This window comes from Phyllobates terribilis, unplaced genomic scaffold, assembly GCF_046119375.1.
Source record: "Phyllobates terribilis strain yellow unplaced genomic scaffold, ASM4611937v1 Scaffold_251__1_contigs__length_2838608, whole genome shotgun sequence".
Taxonomy (NCBI): Eukaryota; Metazoa; Chordata; class Amphibia; order Anura; family Dendrobatidae; genus Phyllobates; species Phyllobates terribilis.
In genome coordinates this window covers 2,023,719-2,035,589 of record NW_027363011.1, presented here as the reverse complement: position 1 = coordinate 2,035,589, position 11,871 = coordinate 2,023,719, and the positions used below count along the sequence as shown (strand labels likewise).

Here is an 11,871-nt window from a genome sequence, read left to right as displayed (position 1 = left end):
CCTAAAATACACAACTGAAAGACCAATATTCCCAAAATTACTTCTATACAAGGCAATAATAATCCCGCTACACAATGCCCTCTACCATCAACACTACACAGTGAGTACATAGTATTATGATAAGACCATTGCCTTTACATAAAAAACACACTGTACAAAGACCATCTGACTTCTCACATTTCCAGCACCGTCCCCATCTATTCCCACCCTGCACAACCTCCCCATGCTGCCTGCTCTTCCGACATGGAATAGGAACCTCAATACTTCAAAAATTATGTCATTACTATGATTACCCTCCACCAATTAATGCTACAAAGACTGTGTGCCAGATAGAGGGGACCTATCAAAATAATAGCGTCCCATAGAAAGTAGTAAAGAGCCCACTGTGCTACCTAGCAAGTAATAATGCCAGATATGCTCTTATGAAAGTTTCAATATCTGAAGTGTTCCCTCCAAGCAACAAATACTGTTGAGTATATCCTTTAAGTAATAATGCCCCCTTAAAGTCACAATCAAACTACACCCAACTACAAAGTTCTTCTTCAAGTCTATGGACGATGATTTCGGGGTGGTGAAAGAAGAAATTTCTGATGATGCACCCATTTAAAAGAAATAATGTCCAGAGTGCCCCCATAGCACCCTGTATAGTGTATGATAGTCCCACAGCTCACTGCACACTGTATGATGGTCCCCACAGCTCCCTATTCACTGTATGATGGTCCCCACAGATCCCTATACACTGCATGATGGTCCCCACAGCTCCCTAGACACTGTATGATGGTCCTAACAGCTCCCTACGCACTGTATGATGATCCCCACAGCTCCTTAGATACTGTATGAGGGTCCCCACAGCTCCCTAGACACTGTATGATGGTCCCCACAGCTCCCTATGCCCTGTATGATGGTCCCCACAGCTCCCTATGCTCTGTATGATGGTCCCCACAGCTCCCTACGCTCTGCATGATGGTCCTCACAGTGCCCTATGCACTGTATGATGGTCTTCACAGCTCCCTATGCATTGTATGATGGTCCTCATAGCTCTCTACACACTGTATGATGGTCCCCGCAGCTCCTTATGCACTGAATGATGGTCCCCACGGCTCCTTATGTACTGTATGATGGTCCCCGCAGCTCCCTACGCTCGGTATGATGGTCCCCACAGCTCCCTATGCACTGCATAATGGTCCGCACAGCTCCCTATGCCCTGTATGATGGTCCCCACATCTCCCTATGCACTGTATGATGGTCCCCACAGCTCCTTAGGCACTGTATAATGGTCTCCACAGCTCCCTATGCATTGTCTGATGGTCCCCACAGCTGTATACGCACTGTATGATGGTCACTGCAGCTCCTTATGCACTGTATGATGGTCCCCACGGCTCCTTGTACACTGTATGATGGTCCCCACGGCTCCTTGTACACTGTATGATGGTCCCCACAACTCCTTATATACTGTATGATAGTCCCCACAGCTCCCTACGCTCTGTATGATGGTCCACACAACTCCCTATGCCCTGCATAATGGTCCCCACAGCTCGCTATGCCCTGTATGATGGTCCCCACATGTCCCTATGCACCGCATAATGGTCCCTACAGCTCGCTATGCACTGCAAAATGGTCCCCACATCTCCCTATGCACTGTATGATGGTCTCCACAGCTCCCTATGCATTGTCTGATGGTCCCCACAGCTCTCTATGCACTGTATGATGGTCTCTACAACTCCTTATAACTGGCATGATGGTCCCTACAACTCCCTATATCCTGTATAATGGCCCTCACAGCCCCATATATACAGTACTGTATGATGGCCCCCACTGCCCAATATATACTGTATGATGGCCCCCACACCCACTTGTACATTATATTATGGCCCTTACAGCTCCCTTTATACTGTATGATGGCCCCACAGCCCCTTATAAACTGTATTCTGGCACCCACTCCCCATTTTATATAATATGATGGCCCCACTGCCCCTTATATATAGCATGATGACTCCCATAGCCCCTTATAGTATGATGGCACCCACACCCCTTATATATACAGGTGCATCTCACTAAATTAGAATATCATCAAAAAGTTTATTTATTTTAGTTCTTCAATGCTGAAAATGAAACTCATATATTATATAGAGTCATTACAATCAAAGTGATCTATTTCAAGTGTTTATTTCTGTTAATGTTGATGATTATGGCCAGGGGCGCACATAGAAATCATGAGGCCCCATAGCAGAAGCTCTAATTGGACCCCCACCAAAAAAATAAATGAATATTTGTCTGTGTCACAGAAGAGCCGTTCTCACCACTTTCCAGCCTTTACTTCGCTTTTCTAATGTTCCTCCTACTGAAGTCCTAGATCCCTCTTTCATTGCCCCCATGAAGTATGATGCCAATAAAAGTGCCCCCCAAACACAGTATGATACCCCCATGGTGCATTCCTCCACATTAGCCTCTACATGAACAGTATAATGACCTTATTGTACCCCACTTCAACTCCCAAGGCAAAGTATGGTGACCCTAACACAGTATGATTCACCCAACTGTGACCCCCACACAGCCCTCCATACAGTATAATGGGCCTACATACAGTATAATGGCCCCACACAGCCCTCCAAACAGTATAATGGCCCCACACAGCCCTCCAAACAGTATGATGGACCCCATACAAACCTTCACACCGTATAATTGCTTTCATACAGTATAACAGCCCCCCAAATAGCCCCCAAAATATCATAATGGCCCCACATAGACTTCCATATAGTATAATATGCCACGCATAATCCTCCATATAGTATAATACACCCTCCAAAATCCTCCATATAGTATAATGCACCCCCCATAATCCTCCATATAGTATAATGAACTTCCCATGGTCCTCGATAGAATATATTGCACTCCCATAGTCCTCCATACAGTATATTTCACACCCCAAAGGGTAAAATGCAGCCCCCATATAGTATAATGCACCACACAGTCCTGCCGTATTATGGGCACCACGTACTCACTGATTTTAAAATACCGTATGTTTTAAATAAGACGACCCGAGTATAAGCCGAGGCCCCTAATTTTACCACAAAAAAACTGGGAAAACGTATTGAGTTGAGTATAAGCCTAGGGTGGGAAATGCAGCAGCTACTGGAAAATTTCACCATCCTGGTATGTATGGCACCCCTCATCACCAATCCTGGTATGTATGGCACCCCTCATCCCCCAATCCTGGTATATAGGGCCCCCCTCATCCTCAATCCTGGTATGCATGGCACCCATCATCCCCCAATCCTGGTATGCGTGCCCCCCCTCATCCCCCAATCCTGGTATTCGTGGCCCCCTCATCCCCCAATCCTGGTATGTGTGGCCCCCTCATTCCCCAATCCTGATATGTATGGCCTCCTCATCCCCCAATCCTGGTATGTGTGGCTTTCTCATCCCCCAATCCTGGTATGTGTGGCCCCCTCAACCCCCAATCCTGGTATGCATGGCCCCCTCACCCCCCAATCCTGGTATGTGTGGCCCCATCACTGCACACTGCCTGTCATCACTGTATTCCTGTGACAGCCAGCCTGTTGCTAGTGTTCATAGGAGATCGTGATTTCTGCTATATATAGCAATGCTGTATATAGCACAAGCAATCAAATGATTGCAGGTTCAAGCCCCCTAAAGAGACTAACAAATACAGTGAAAAGTAAAAAAAAATGAAAAAAGTATAAAAGTTCAAATCATCCCAGTTTTCCCCCCATTAAAAATTAAGAAATATAAAACATTTAAAAAATACACATATTTGGTATCGCTGCGTTGGTAAAAGTCAGATCCATCAAAATATAAAATAAATTAATCCATTTAGTATACGGCGTAACTAGAACATTAAATAAAATGCCAGAATTACAGATTTTCAGTCGTTGCAACAAGAAAAAAATATATAATAACAGACGATCAAAACATTGTATATACCCCAAAATGATATCAATATAACCATCAGTTTGGGGTGCAAAAAACTAGCCCTCACGCAGCCCCATTCCCGAAACATGGAAACGCCACGGCTTTCGGATCTCGGAAAGTGGCGACACAAGCAAATTATTTTTATTATTTTTTTTACAAATTTCTGAATTATTTTTCATCACTTAAATATAAATCCTATAAATCGTCACTTAAGTAGAACAGATGAAGCTTTACTACCTCCTGCTCCAGTTCCAGCACTTCACCGCTGCCGCTGATCTTTAGTCACTGGCTTCAAGGGTGACATCATGACTGCAGCTCTGCAGCCAATCACTTGGCTCAGTGGCCACGCTGACAGAGCTTCTAAGCTTAGTGATTGGCTGCAGCAATGATGTGTGCTGAAGTTGAGCCATCACCCCTGCAGCCTGTCACAATAGAGCACAGGAAGCGCTGAAGATCCAGAGCTGGAGCAGCAGGAGAAAGTAAAGCTCTGTGTGTTTTCTCTACCACTGGGAACCTCCTATATATTACATAAAAACATTCCTGAAAACCCCTTTAATCTGACTTTATAGAAAAAGTCTATATCCGGCTACTGTCCTCCCCTCATGAATCACAAAATATGCCAAGTGTGAACAACTCCTGCCCCCAAATGAGGACTTGCAGGCGATCAGTTGATAGTCGGGGGTCCGGCAGTGAACACCCTCAGCAATCAGCTGTGTTTTGCTGGACGTAGTGGCCTCTCCAGGACACATGTGGTATTACATGGTGCTCTTTCAGAATAATATGTAATATGTAATACATGATATCTTGAAGTCTTCCAGAAGAAGATATTGGCAGACAGATAATGACTTATTACCTACCAGCCATTGTCTCCTTTATCACTTGCTAGTTCTTATACACATTTGGATGATTTCACATCTTCGTTGGAAGCCGTATTAGGAACCTCCATCGCAGATTTTATCATACAGGACGAGTTCTCAGCCAACAGCTATTTGGCCATTGTTCACATGACGTAAGCCTATGTTATATACAGCAATATGCAGCAGGATACATGAGATCCAGGGAAATATCCAATCGCCAGAAATGGGGTCAGGAATGGTATGTGTGGTCTTCTCATCCAACAATCCTGGTATGTGTGGCCCCTCATCCCCCAGTCCTGGTATGCATGGCCCCCTCATCCCGCAATCCTGGTATGTATAGCCTCCTCACCCCCCAATCCTGGTATGTGTGGCCCCATCACTGCACACACAAAAAATAAACACTTATACTCACCTTCCTTCCTCACCTCTGCTCCAGAGCTGCTGTCTTCTGTCTGCCAGCAGCTCATGTTGGTATCTGAGCAGCGCGTGCTCCTAGTTGCCGAGGTGAGCTGCTGCTGCCGGCATATTCACTCCTCTCCACGCTGGGACTATGAGCGTTGACAAGAGTGAATATGCATTCTCTTTAGTAGCGGGCACTGTAAGCAGGAGCCACGGCTCAGCGCTCCTCCGTGCCCGCTACTAAAGAGAATGAATATTCCCTCTTCTCCACGCCCATGGAAGTGGAGAAGAGGGAATATTCATGTCCCTTTAGCAGCGGGCACACGTGGTAGCTACAGCAGCCGCTACTGCGTGTGCCCGCTCCTCCGCCGCCGCAACCTCCTACCCCCAAATACTCACCTATCCTCCTCGCTCCCCCGAGGCTCACGGGCCCCATAGCAGTGGTGTGGCCTGCCACCATTGGCGGTACGCCACTGATTATAGCTTACAGCCAATGAAATCACAAAAGTCATTATCTCAGTAAATTAAAATACTTTATAACATCAGCTTGAAAAATGTTTTTAAAATCCGAAATGTTGGTCTACTGAAATGTATGTTCAGTAAATGCCCTCATACTTGGTCAGGGCTCCTTTTGCATCAATTACTGCATCAATGCGGCGTGGCATGGAGGCGATCAGCCTGTGGCCCTGCTGAGGTGTTATGGAAGCCCAGGTTGCTTTGATAGCAGCCTTCAGCTCGTCTGCATTGTTGGGTTTGATGTCTCTCATCTTCCTCTTGACAATACCCCATAGTTTCTCTATAATAGATTCTCTATGGGGTTAAGGGCATGTGAGTTAGCTGACCAATTAAGCAGAGTGATACTGTTGTGTGTAAACCAGGTATTGGTACTTTTGGCAGTGTGGACAGGTGCCAAGTCCTGCTGGAGAATGAAATTTCCATCTCCAAAAAGCTTGTCGGCAGAGGGAAGCATGAAGTGCTGTAAAATTTCCTCGTAGACGACGGCGCTGACTTTGTTCTTGATAAAACACAGTGGACCTACACCAGCAGATGACATGGCTCCCCAAACCATCACTGATTGTGGAAACTTCACACTAGACCTCCAGCAGCTTGGATTGTGACCTCTTCATTCTTCCTCCAGACTCTGGGACCTTGATTTCCAAAGGAAAATTGGAACTCTGGGATCTAATGGATGGTGTCAGTGACTGCCTTCTTGGCATTTGTCAAGTCAGCAGTCTTCCCCATGATTGTGGAGCCTACTGAAACAGACTATGGGACATTTTTAAACACTTAAGAAGCCGTTGCAGGAGTTTTTTGTTAATTATTCTAATTTACTGAGATAATGACTTTAGTGTTTTCATTGGCTGTAAGCCATAATCATCAACATTAACAGAAATAAACACTTGAAATAGATCTCTCTGTCTGTAATGACTCTATATAATATAGGAGTTTCACTTTTTGTATTGAAGAACTCAAATAAATTAACTTTTTGATGATATTCTAATTTAGTGAGATGCACCTGCATATGATGACTGTTGCCCCCAGTGGAATATATGCGGTGTCTATTTTGGGATATTTTAGTACACCCATGATGATACTATAGACAGCCATTATACCTGGAATGGCCCCTTCCTTGCGTGCCTTGCTTTTTTTCGCTTACATATCTAACAATCACATATGTGTTGTGTCCCTTCCCCCATCATCCTATTCTTCTATTGCTGAATAAATATGATAGATTTTATACTCCTTGGACTCCTTTGATGGTCTTTTACCCTGCGGGGTTTTCTTTCATATATGGACTCACTGTGTGGTGGTGATGGTAGAGGACATTGTGTAGCAGGATCATTTTGGCCTTGTATAGTAGTAATTTTGGGAATATTGGTCTTTGTATAGTGTATTTTAGATTAGTAACAGTGGTATACTGTAATTATATATGTATAAATCCTCTTTTAAGTGGCGGGGAGGTTATATGGGGAAACATGTACTTTGGGGCTGGGGTCCCTGATCTCTTAGGACCCCAGCAACGCTCCTGCACTGGGGAAAAGCAGGGTCTGGTGGCCACTTTAATATCATCACTTTATGGATATGACGCCAAAGAAACTAATGAAGTGCTTTGCAAAGTGCCATAATTTTCACAATTCTGAAAATAAATTGTAAGTTTAGTTCCACTATAAGTGATGTTAATTCTGTTATGAGAGCTAACCTTCTGAGACAATTTGTCACTGCGGTGTGTGAATTGTCATATTAAGCTTTGCTACATCTATACATAGTGAAGCTCAGGGTCAAAATGCTGCAGGTCCCATCTCTTCTACAGAACAATCCCATGGAAATAAAGCTGATCATTTTATCAGACGGGATAATTAGAACTTACCTGGTTGGATCCTTTGTTTCTGGTGGTTTCTTTCCCAGGTCGTCATTAAGGCCCTTTACAATAAGCTCCAAAAACTCATCGGACTTTCTGAATCTTTCAAGCATTTTCTCCATCACAGAAAGGACAGAAAGGACGCGCTTATCCTGGCAGAGGAGAATCAGAGATATATTGTTCTACATCTCCCAGATGTTTGGATTTATCTACAGACTAATGATTAATCTCGCATGAAGAATGATAATATTATAACAGATCACAATTTTGGGGTAAAATTATTCAATTTTAAATATATATACAGTACAGACCAAAAGTTTGGACACACCTTCTCATTTTAAGATTTTTCTGTATTTTCATGATTTTGAAAATTGTACATTCACACTGAAGGCATCAAAACTATGAATTAACACATGTGGAATTATATACTTAACAAAAAAAGTGTGAAACAACTGAAAATATGTCTTATATTCTAGGTACTTCAAAGTAGCCACCTTCTGCTTTGATGACTGCTTTGCACACTCTTGCATTCTCTTGATGAGCTTCAAGAGGTAGTCACCGGAAATGGTCTTCCAACAATCTTGAAGGAGTTCCCAGAGATGCTTAGCACTTGTTGGCCCTTTTGCCTTCACTCTGCGGTCCAGCTCACCCAAACCATCTCGATTGGGTTCAGGTCTGGTGACTGTGGAGGCCAGGTCATCTTGCATAGCACCCCATCACTCTCCCTCTTGGTCAAATAGCCCTTACACAGCCTGGAGGTGTGTTTGGGGTCATTATCCTGTTGAAAAATAAATGATGGTCCAACTAAACGCAAACCGGATGGAATAGCATGCCGCTGCAAGATGCTGTGGTAGCCATGCTGGTTCAGTATGCCTTCAATTTTGAATAAATCCCCAACAGTGTCACCAGCAAAGCACCCCCACACCATCACACCTCCTCCTCCATGCTTCACGGTGGGAACCAGGCATGTAGAGTCCATCCGTTCACCTTTTCTGCGTCGCACAAAGACACGGTGGTTGGAACCAAAGATCTCAAATATGGACTCAACAGACCAAAGCACAGATTTCCACTGGTCTAATGACCATTACTTGTGTTCTTTAGCCCAAACAAGTCTCTTCTGCTTGTTGCCTGTCCTTAGCAGTGGTTTCCTAGCAGCTATTTTACCATGAAGGCCTGCTGCACAAAGTCTCCTCTTGAAGAAATGTGTCTGCTGCTAGAACTCTGTGTGGCATTGACCTGGTCTCTAATCTGAGCTGCTGTTAACCTGCGATTTCTGAGGATGGTGACTCGGATAAAGTTATCCTCGGAAGCAGAGGTGACTCTTGGTCTTCCTTTCCTGGGGCGGTCCTCATGTGAGCCAGTTTCTTTGTAGTGCTTGATGGTTTTTGCATCTGCACTTGGGGACACTTTCAAAGTTTTCCCAATTTTTCACACTGACTGACCTTCATTTCGTAAAGTAATGATGGCCACTCGTTTTTCGTTACTTAGCTGCTTTTTTCTTGCCATAATACAAATTCTAACAGTCTATTCAGTAGGACTATCAGCTGTGTATCCACCTGACTTCTGCACAACACAACTGATGGTCCCAACCCCATTTATATGGCAAGAAATCCCACTTATTAAACCTGACAGGGCACACCTGTGAAGTGAAAACCATTTCCGGTGACTACCTCTTGAAGCTCATCAAGAGAATGCCAAGAGTGTGCAAAGCAGTCATCAAAGCAAAAGGTGGCTACTTTGAAGAACCTAGAATATAAGACATATTTTCAGTTGTTTCACACTTTTTTGTTAAGTATATAATTCCAAATGTGTTAATTCATAGTTTTGATGCCTTCAGTGTGAATGTACAATTTTCATAGTCATGAAAATACAGAAAAATCTTTAAATGAGAAGGTTTGTCCAAACTTTTGGTCTGTACTGTATATATATAGCAATTACATTATTCTGACAAGACCAATTTTTTGTTTTTTTCTTCCCCTTTTTCCCAAAAAATATAACTTTGTTTTTTCATTAACATAGACGGAGGGCTTGTGTTTTGTGGGACTAGTTGCTCTTTGGAATGACAATATTCAATTTACCACATAAAGTATTGAAAAATGGGGAAAAAATCAAAGTAAGGTTATTATTTTTGTTTGTTTGGTTTTTTTTATGAACATTTAAAAAAAAATGTGGTTTGTGAGACCATTTTCATCTTGCAAAGACCTAATTTTATAAAATGATCCCATTGATGGAGTTGTCGGCTTTTTCTTGTGGAGAGATCAGTAGTTACAAGTTTCTGGCACTTTACTGTCCTTTACAGCATTGACCCGACGTGTAATAGATTTATCTATAATGAAAGATTGGACTTATGTCAATGCAGCAGAAACAAATATTGTTTTACGCTTTTTCTTTTTTTATAGTTGGCCAGAAAACCGCAGAACCTTAAGCAGAAAATGACATGAATGAGAACATCTGCCCGGCTTGTACCGGATCCGGGGGTGTTACGTACAAGGCGAAGGTCCCAGAATAAGGATTTGCTTCATTTTGGTGCAGAGTTTCTAGTAGTTTCTGGTTACTACTGTTACAGGCAGATGCCGTCTGCATAATACAGCCAGCACCGCCTCAACCCCCTCCATGCATGTGGACCCCGGCACAAACACTCAGGTACATCCTTTTATGCTAAGACATTAATAATTCTACAATTATCACACACAACTTATATACAGAAACCTCCCAACCGTCCCCGATCCAATGGGACTGTCCGGCTGTCGCTGGAGGTCGGGGCTATGTCCTGACGAGCTGTGTTCTGTCAGGACAGTCCGTGTAGTACAAGAATGTCTCATGCCGTGCTGCTGTGATCGCTCCTGGAGAGGGGCAGCATCCGCTCCGCACACCTCATACACACCCGGCTCCGCTCCGCAAGCCTCGTACACGCGCGGCTCCGCTCAGTACGCCTCGTACACACGCGGCTCCGCTCCGCACGCCTCGTACACGCCCGGCTCCGCTCCGTACGCCTCGTACACGCCCGGCTCAGCAACGCACGCCTCGTACACGCCCGGCTCCGCTCCGTACGCCTCGTACACGCCCGGCTCCGCTCCGTACGCCTCGTACATACACGGCTCCGTACACCTCGTACACACGCGGCTCCGCTCCGTACACCTCGTACACACATGGCTCCGCTCCGTACACCTCGTACACACGCGGCTCCGCTCCATACACCTCGTACACACACGGCTACGCTCTGTACACCTCGTACACACACGGCTCCGCTCCATACACCTCGTACACACACGGCTCCGCTCCGTACACCTCGTACACGCGCGGCTCCGCTCCGTACACCTCGTACACGCGCGGCTCCGCTCCGTACACCTCGTACACGCGCGGCTCCGCTCCGCTTCGTACACGCGCGGCTCCGCTCCATACACCTCGTACACACACGGCTACGCTCCGTACACCTCGTACACACACGGCTCCGCTCCGTACACCTCGTACACACACGGCTCTTCTCTGTACACCTCGTACACACGCGGCTCTGCTCCGTACACCTCGTACACGCGCGGCTCTGCTCCGTACACCTCGTACACACACGGCTCTTCTCTGTACACCTCGTACACACGCGGCTCTGCTCCGTACACACGCGGCTCTGCTCCGTACACCTCGTACACACGCGGCTCTGCTCCGTACACACGCGGCTCTGCTCCGTACACCTCGTACACACGCGGCTCTGCTCCGTACACCTCGTACACACGCGGCTCTGCTCCGTACACCTCGTACACACACGGCTCTGCTCCGTACACATTGTAAACCCCTCCTGACCCCACACATAAACTTCAGCTCATCCAGCACCATGACAACCAGCACAGCAGAGTCCTGCATCCACTGAGGCCCCTGATCATGTGACCCCTGACTCCTCCCCTCCTGTGACCTCATCACAGGTCCTGTGCGCACAGAGCAGCCATATATGTGGTGGCGGCTCTGCAGGTGGAGGTATGTGGAGACCCCATTACTGGGCGCAGGGGGCATTAACCCCTTCAGCACCGAGACTCTTTTGGGGTCTTGTGTTGCCCCTTTATAAGAAGCATAAGGTTTTTGTTCTGTTTCCTGTAATAGATACATACGACCCAACTATGCAGACAGGAAGGAGGAAACGTATTGTTCTCATAGTACAGGACCCCTTTACTGCCCCACAGTGTAATGCCCCCATTATGCAGTATGTATGATGCCCCCACACAGTGTAATGCCCCATTATGCCCCTTATGCAGGATGTATGATGCCCCCACAGTGTAATGCCCCCACTATGCCCCTTATGCAGTATGTATGATGCCCCCCACACAGTGTAATGCC

At 45.6% G+C, this 11,871-nt stretch overlaps 1 pseudogene; it reads left to right on the top strand.

The window, feature by feature from the left end:
* The first annotated feature begins 11,455 nt into the window (after positions 1-11,455).
* LOC141218913 (uncharacterized) overlaps positions 11,456-11,871 on the top strand; it is a 49,738-nt pseudogene continuing 49,322 nt past the window's right edge.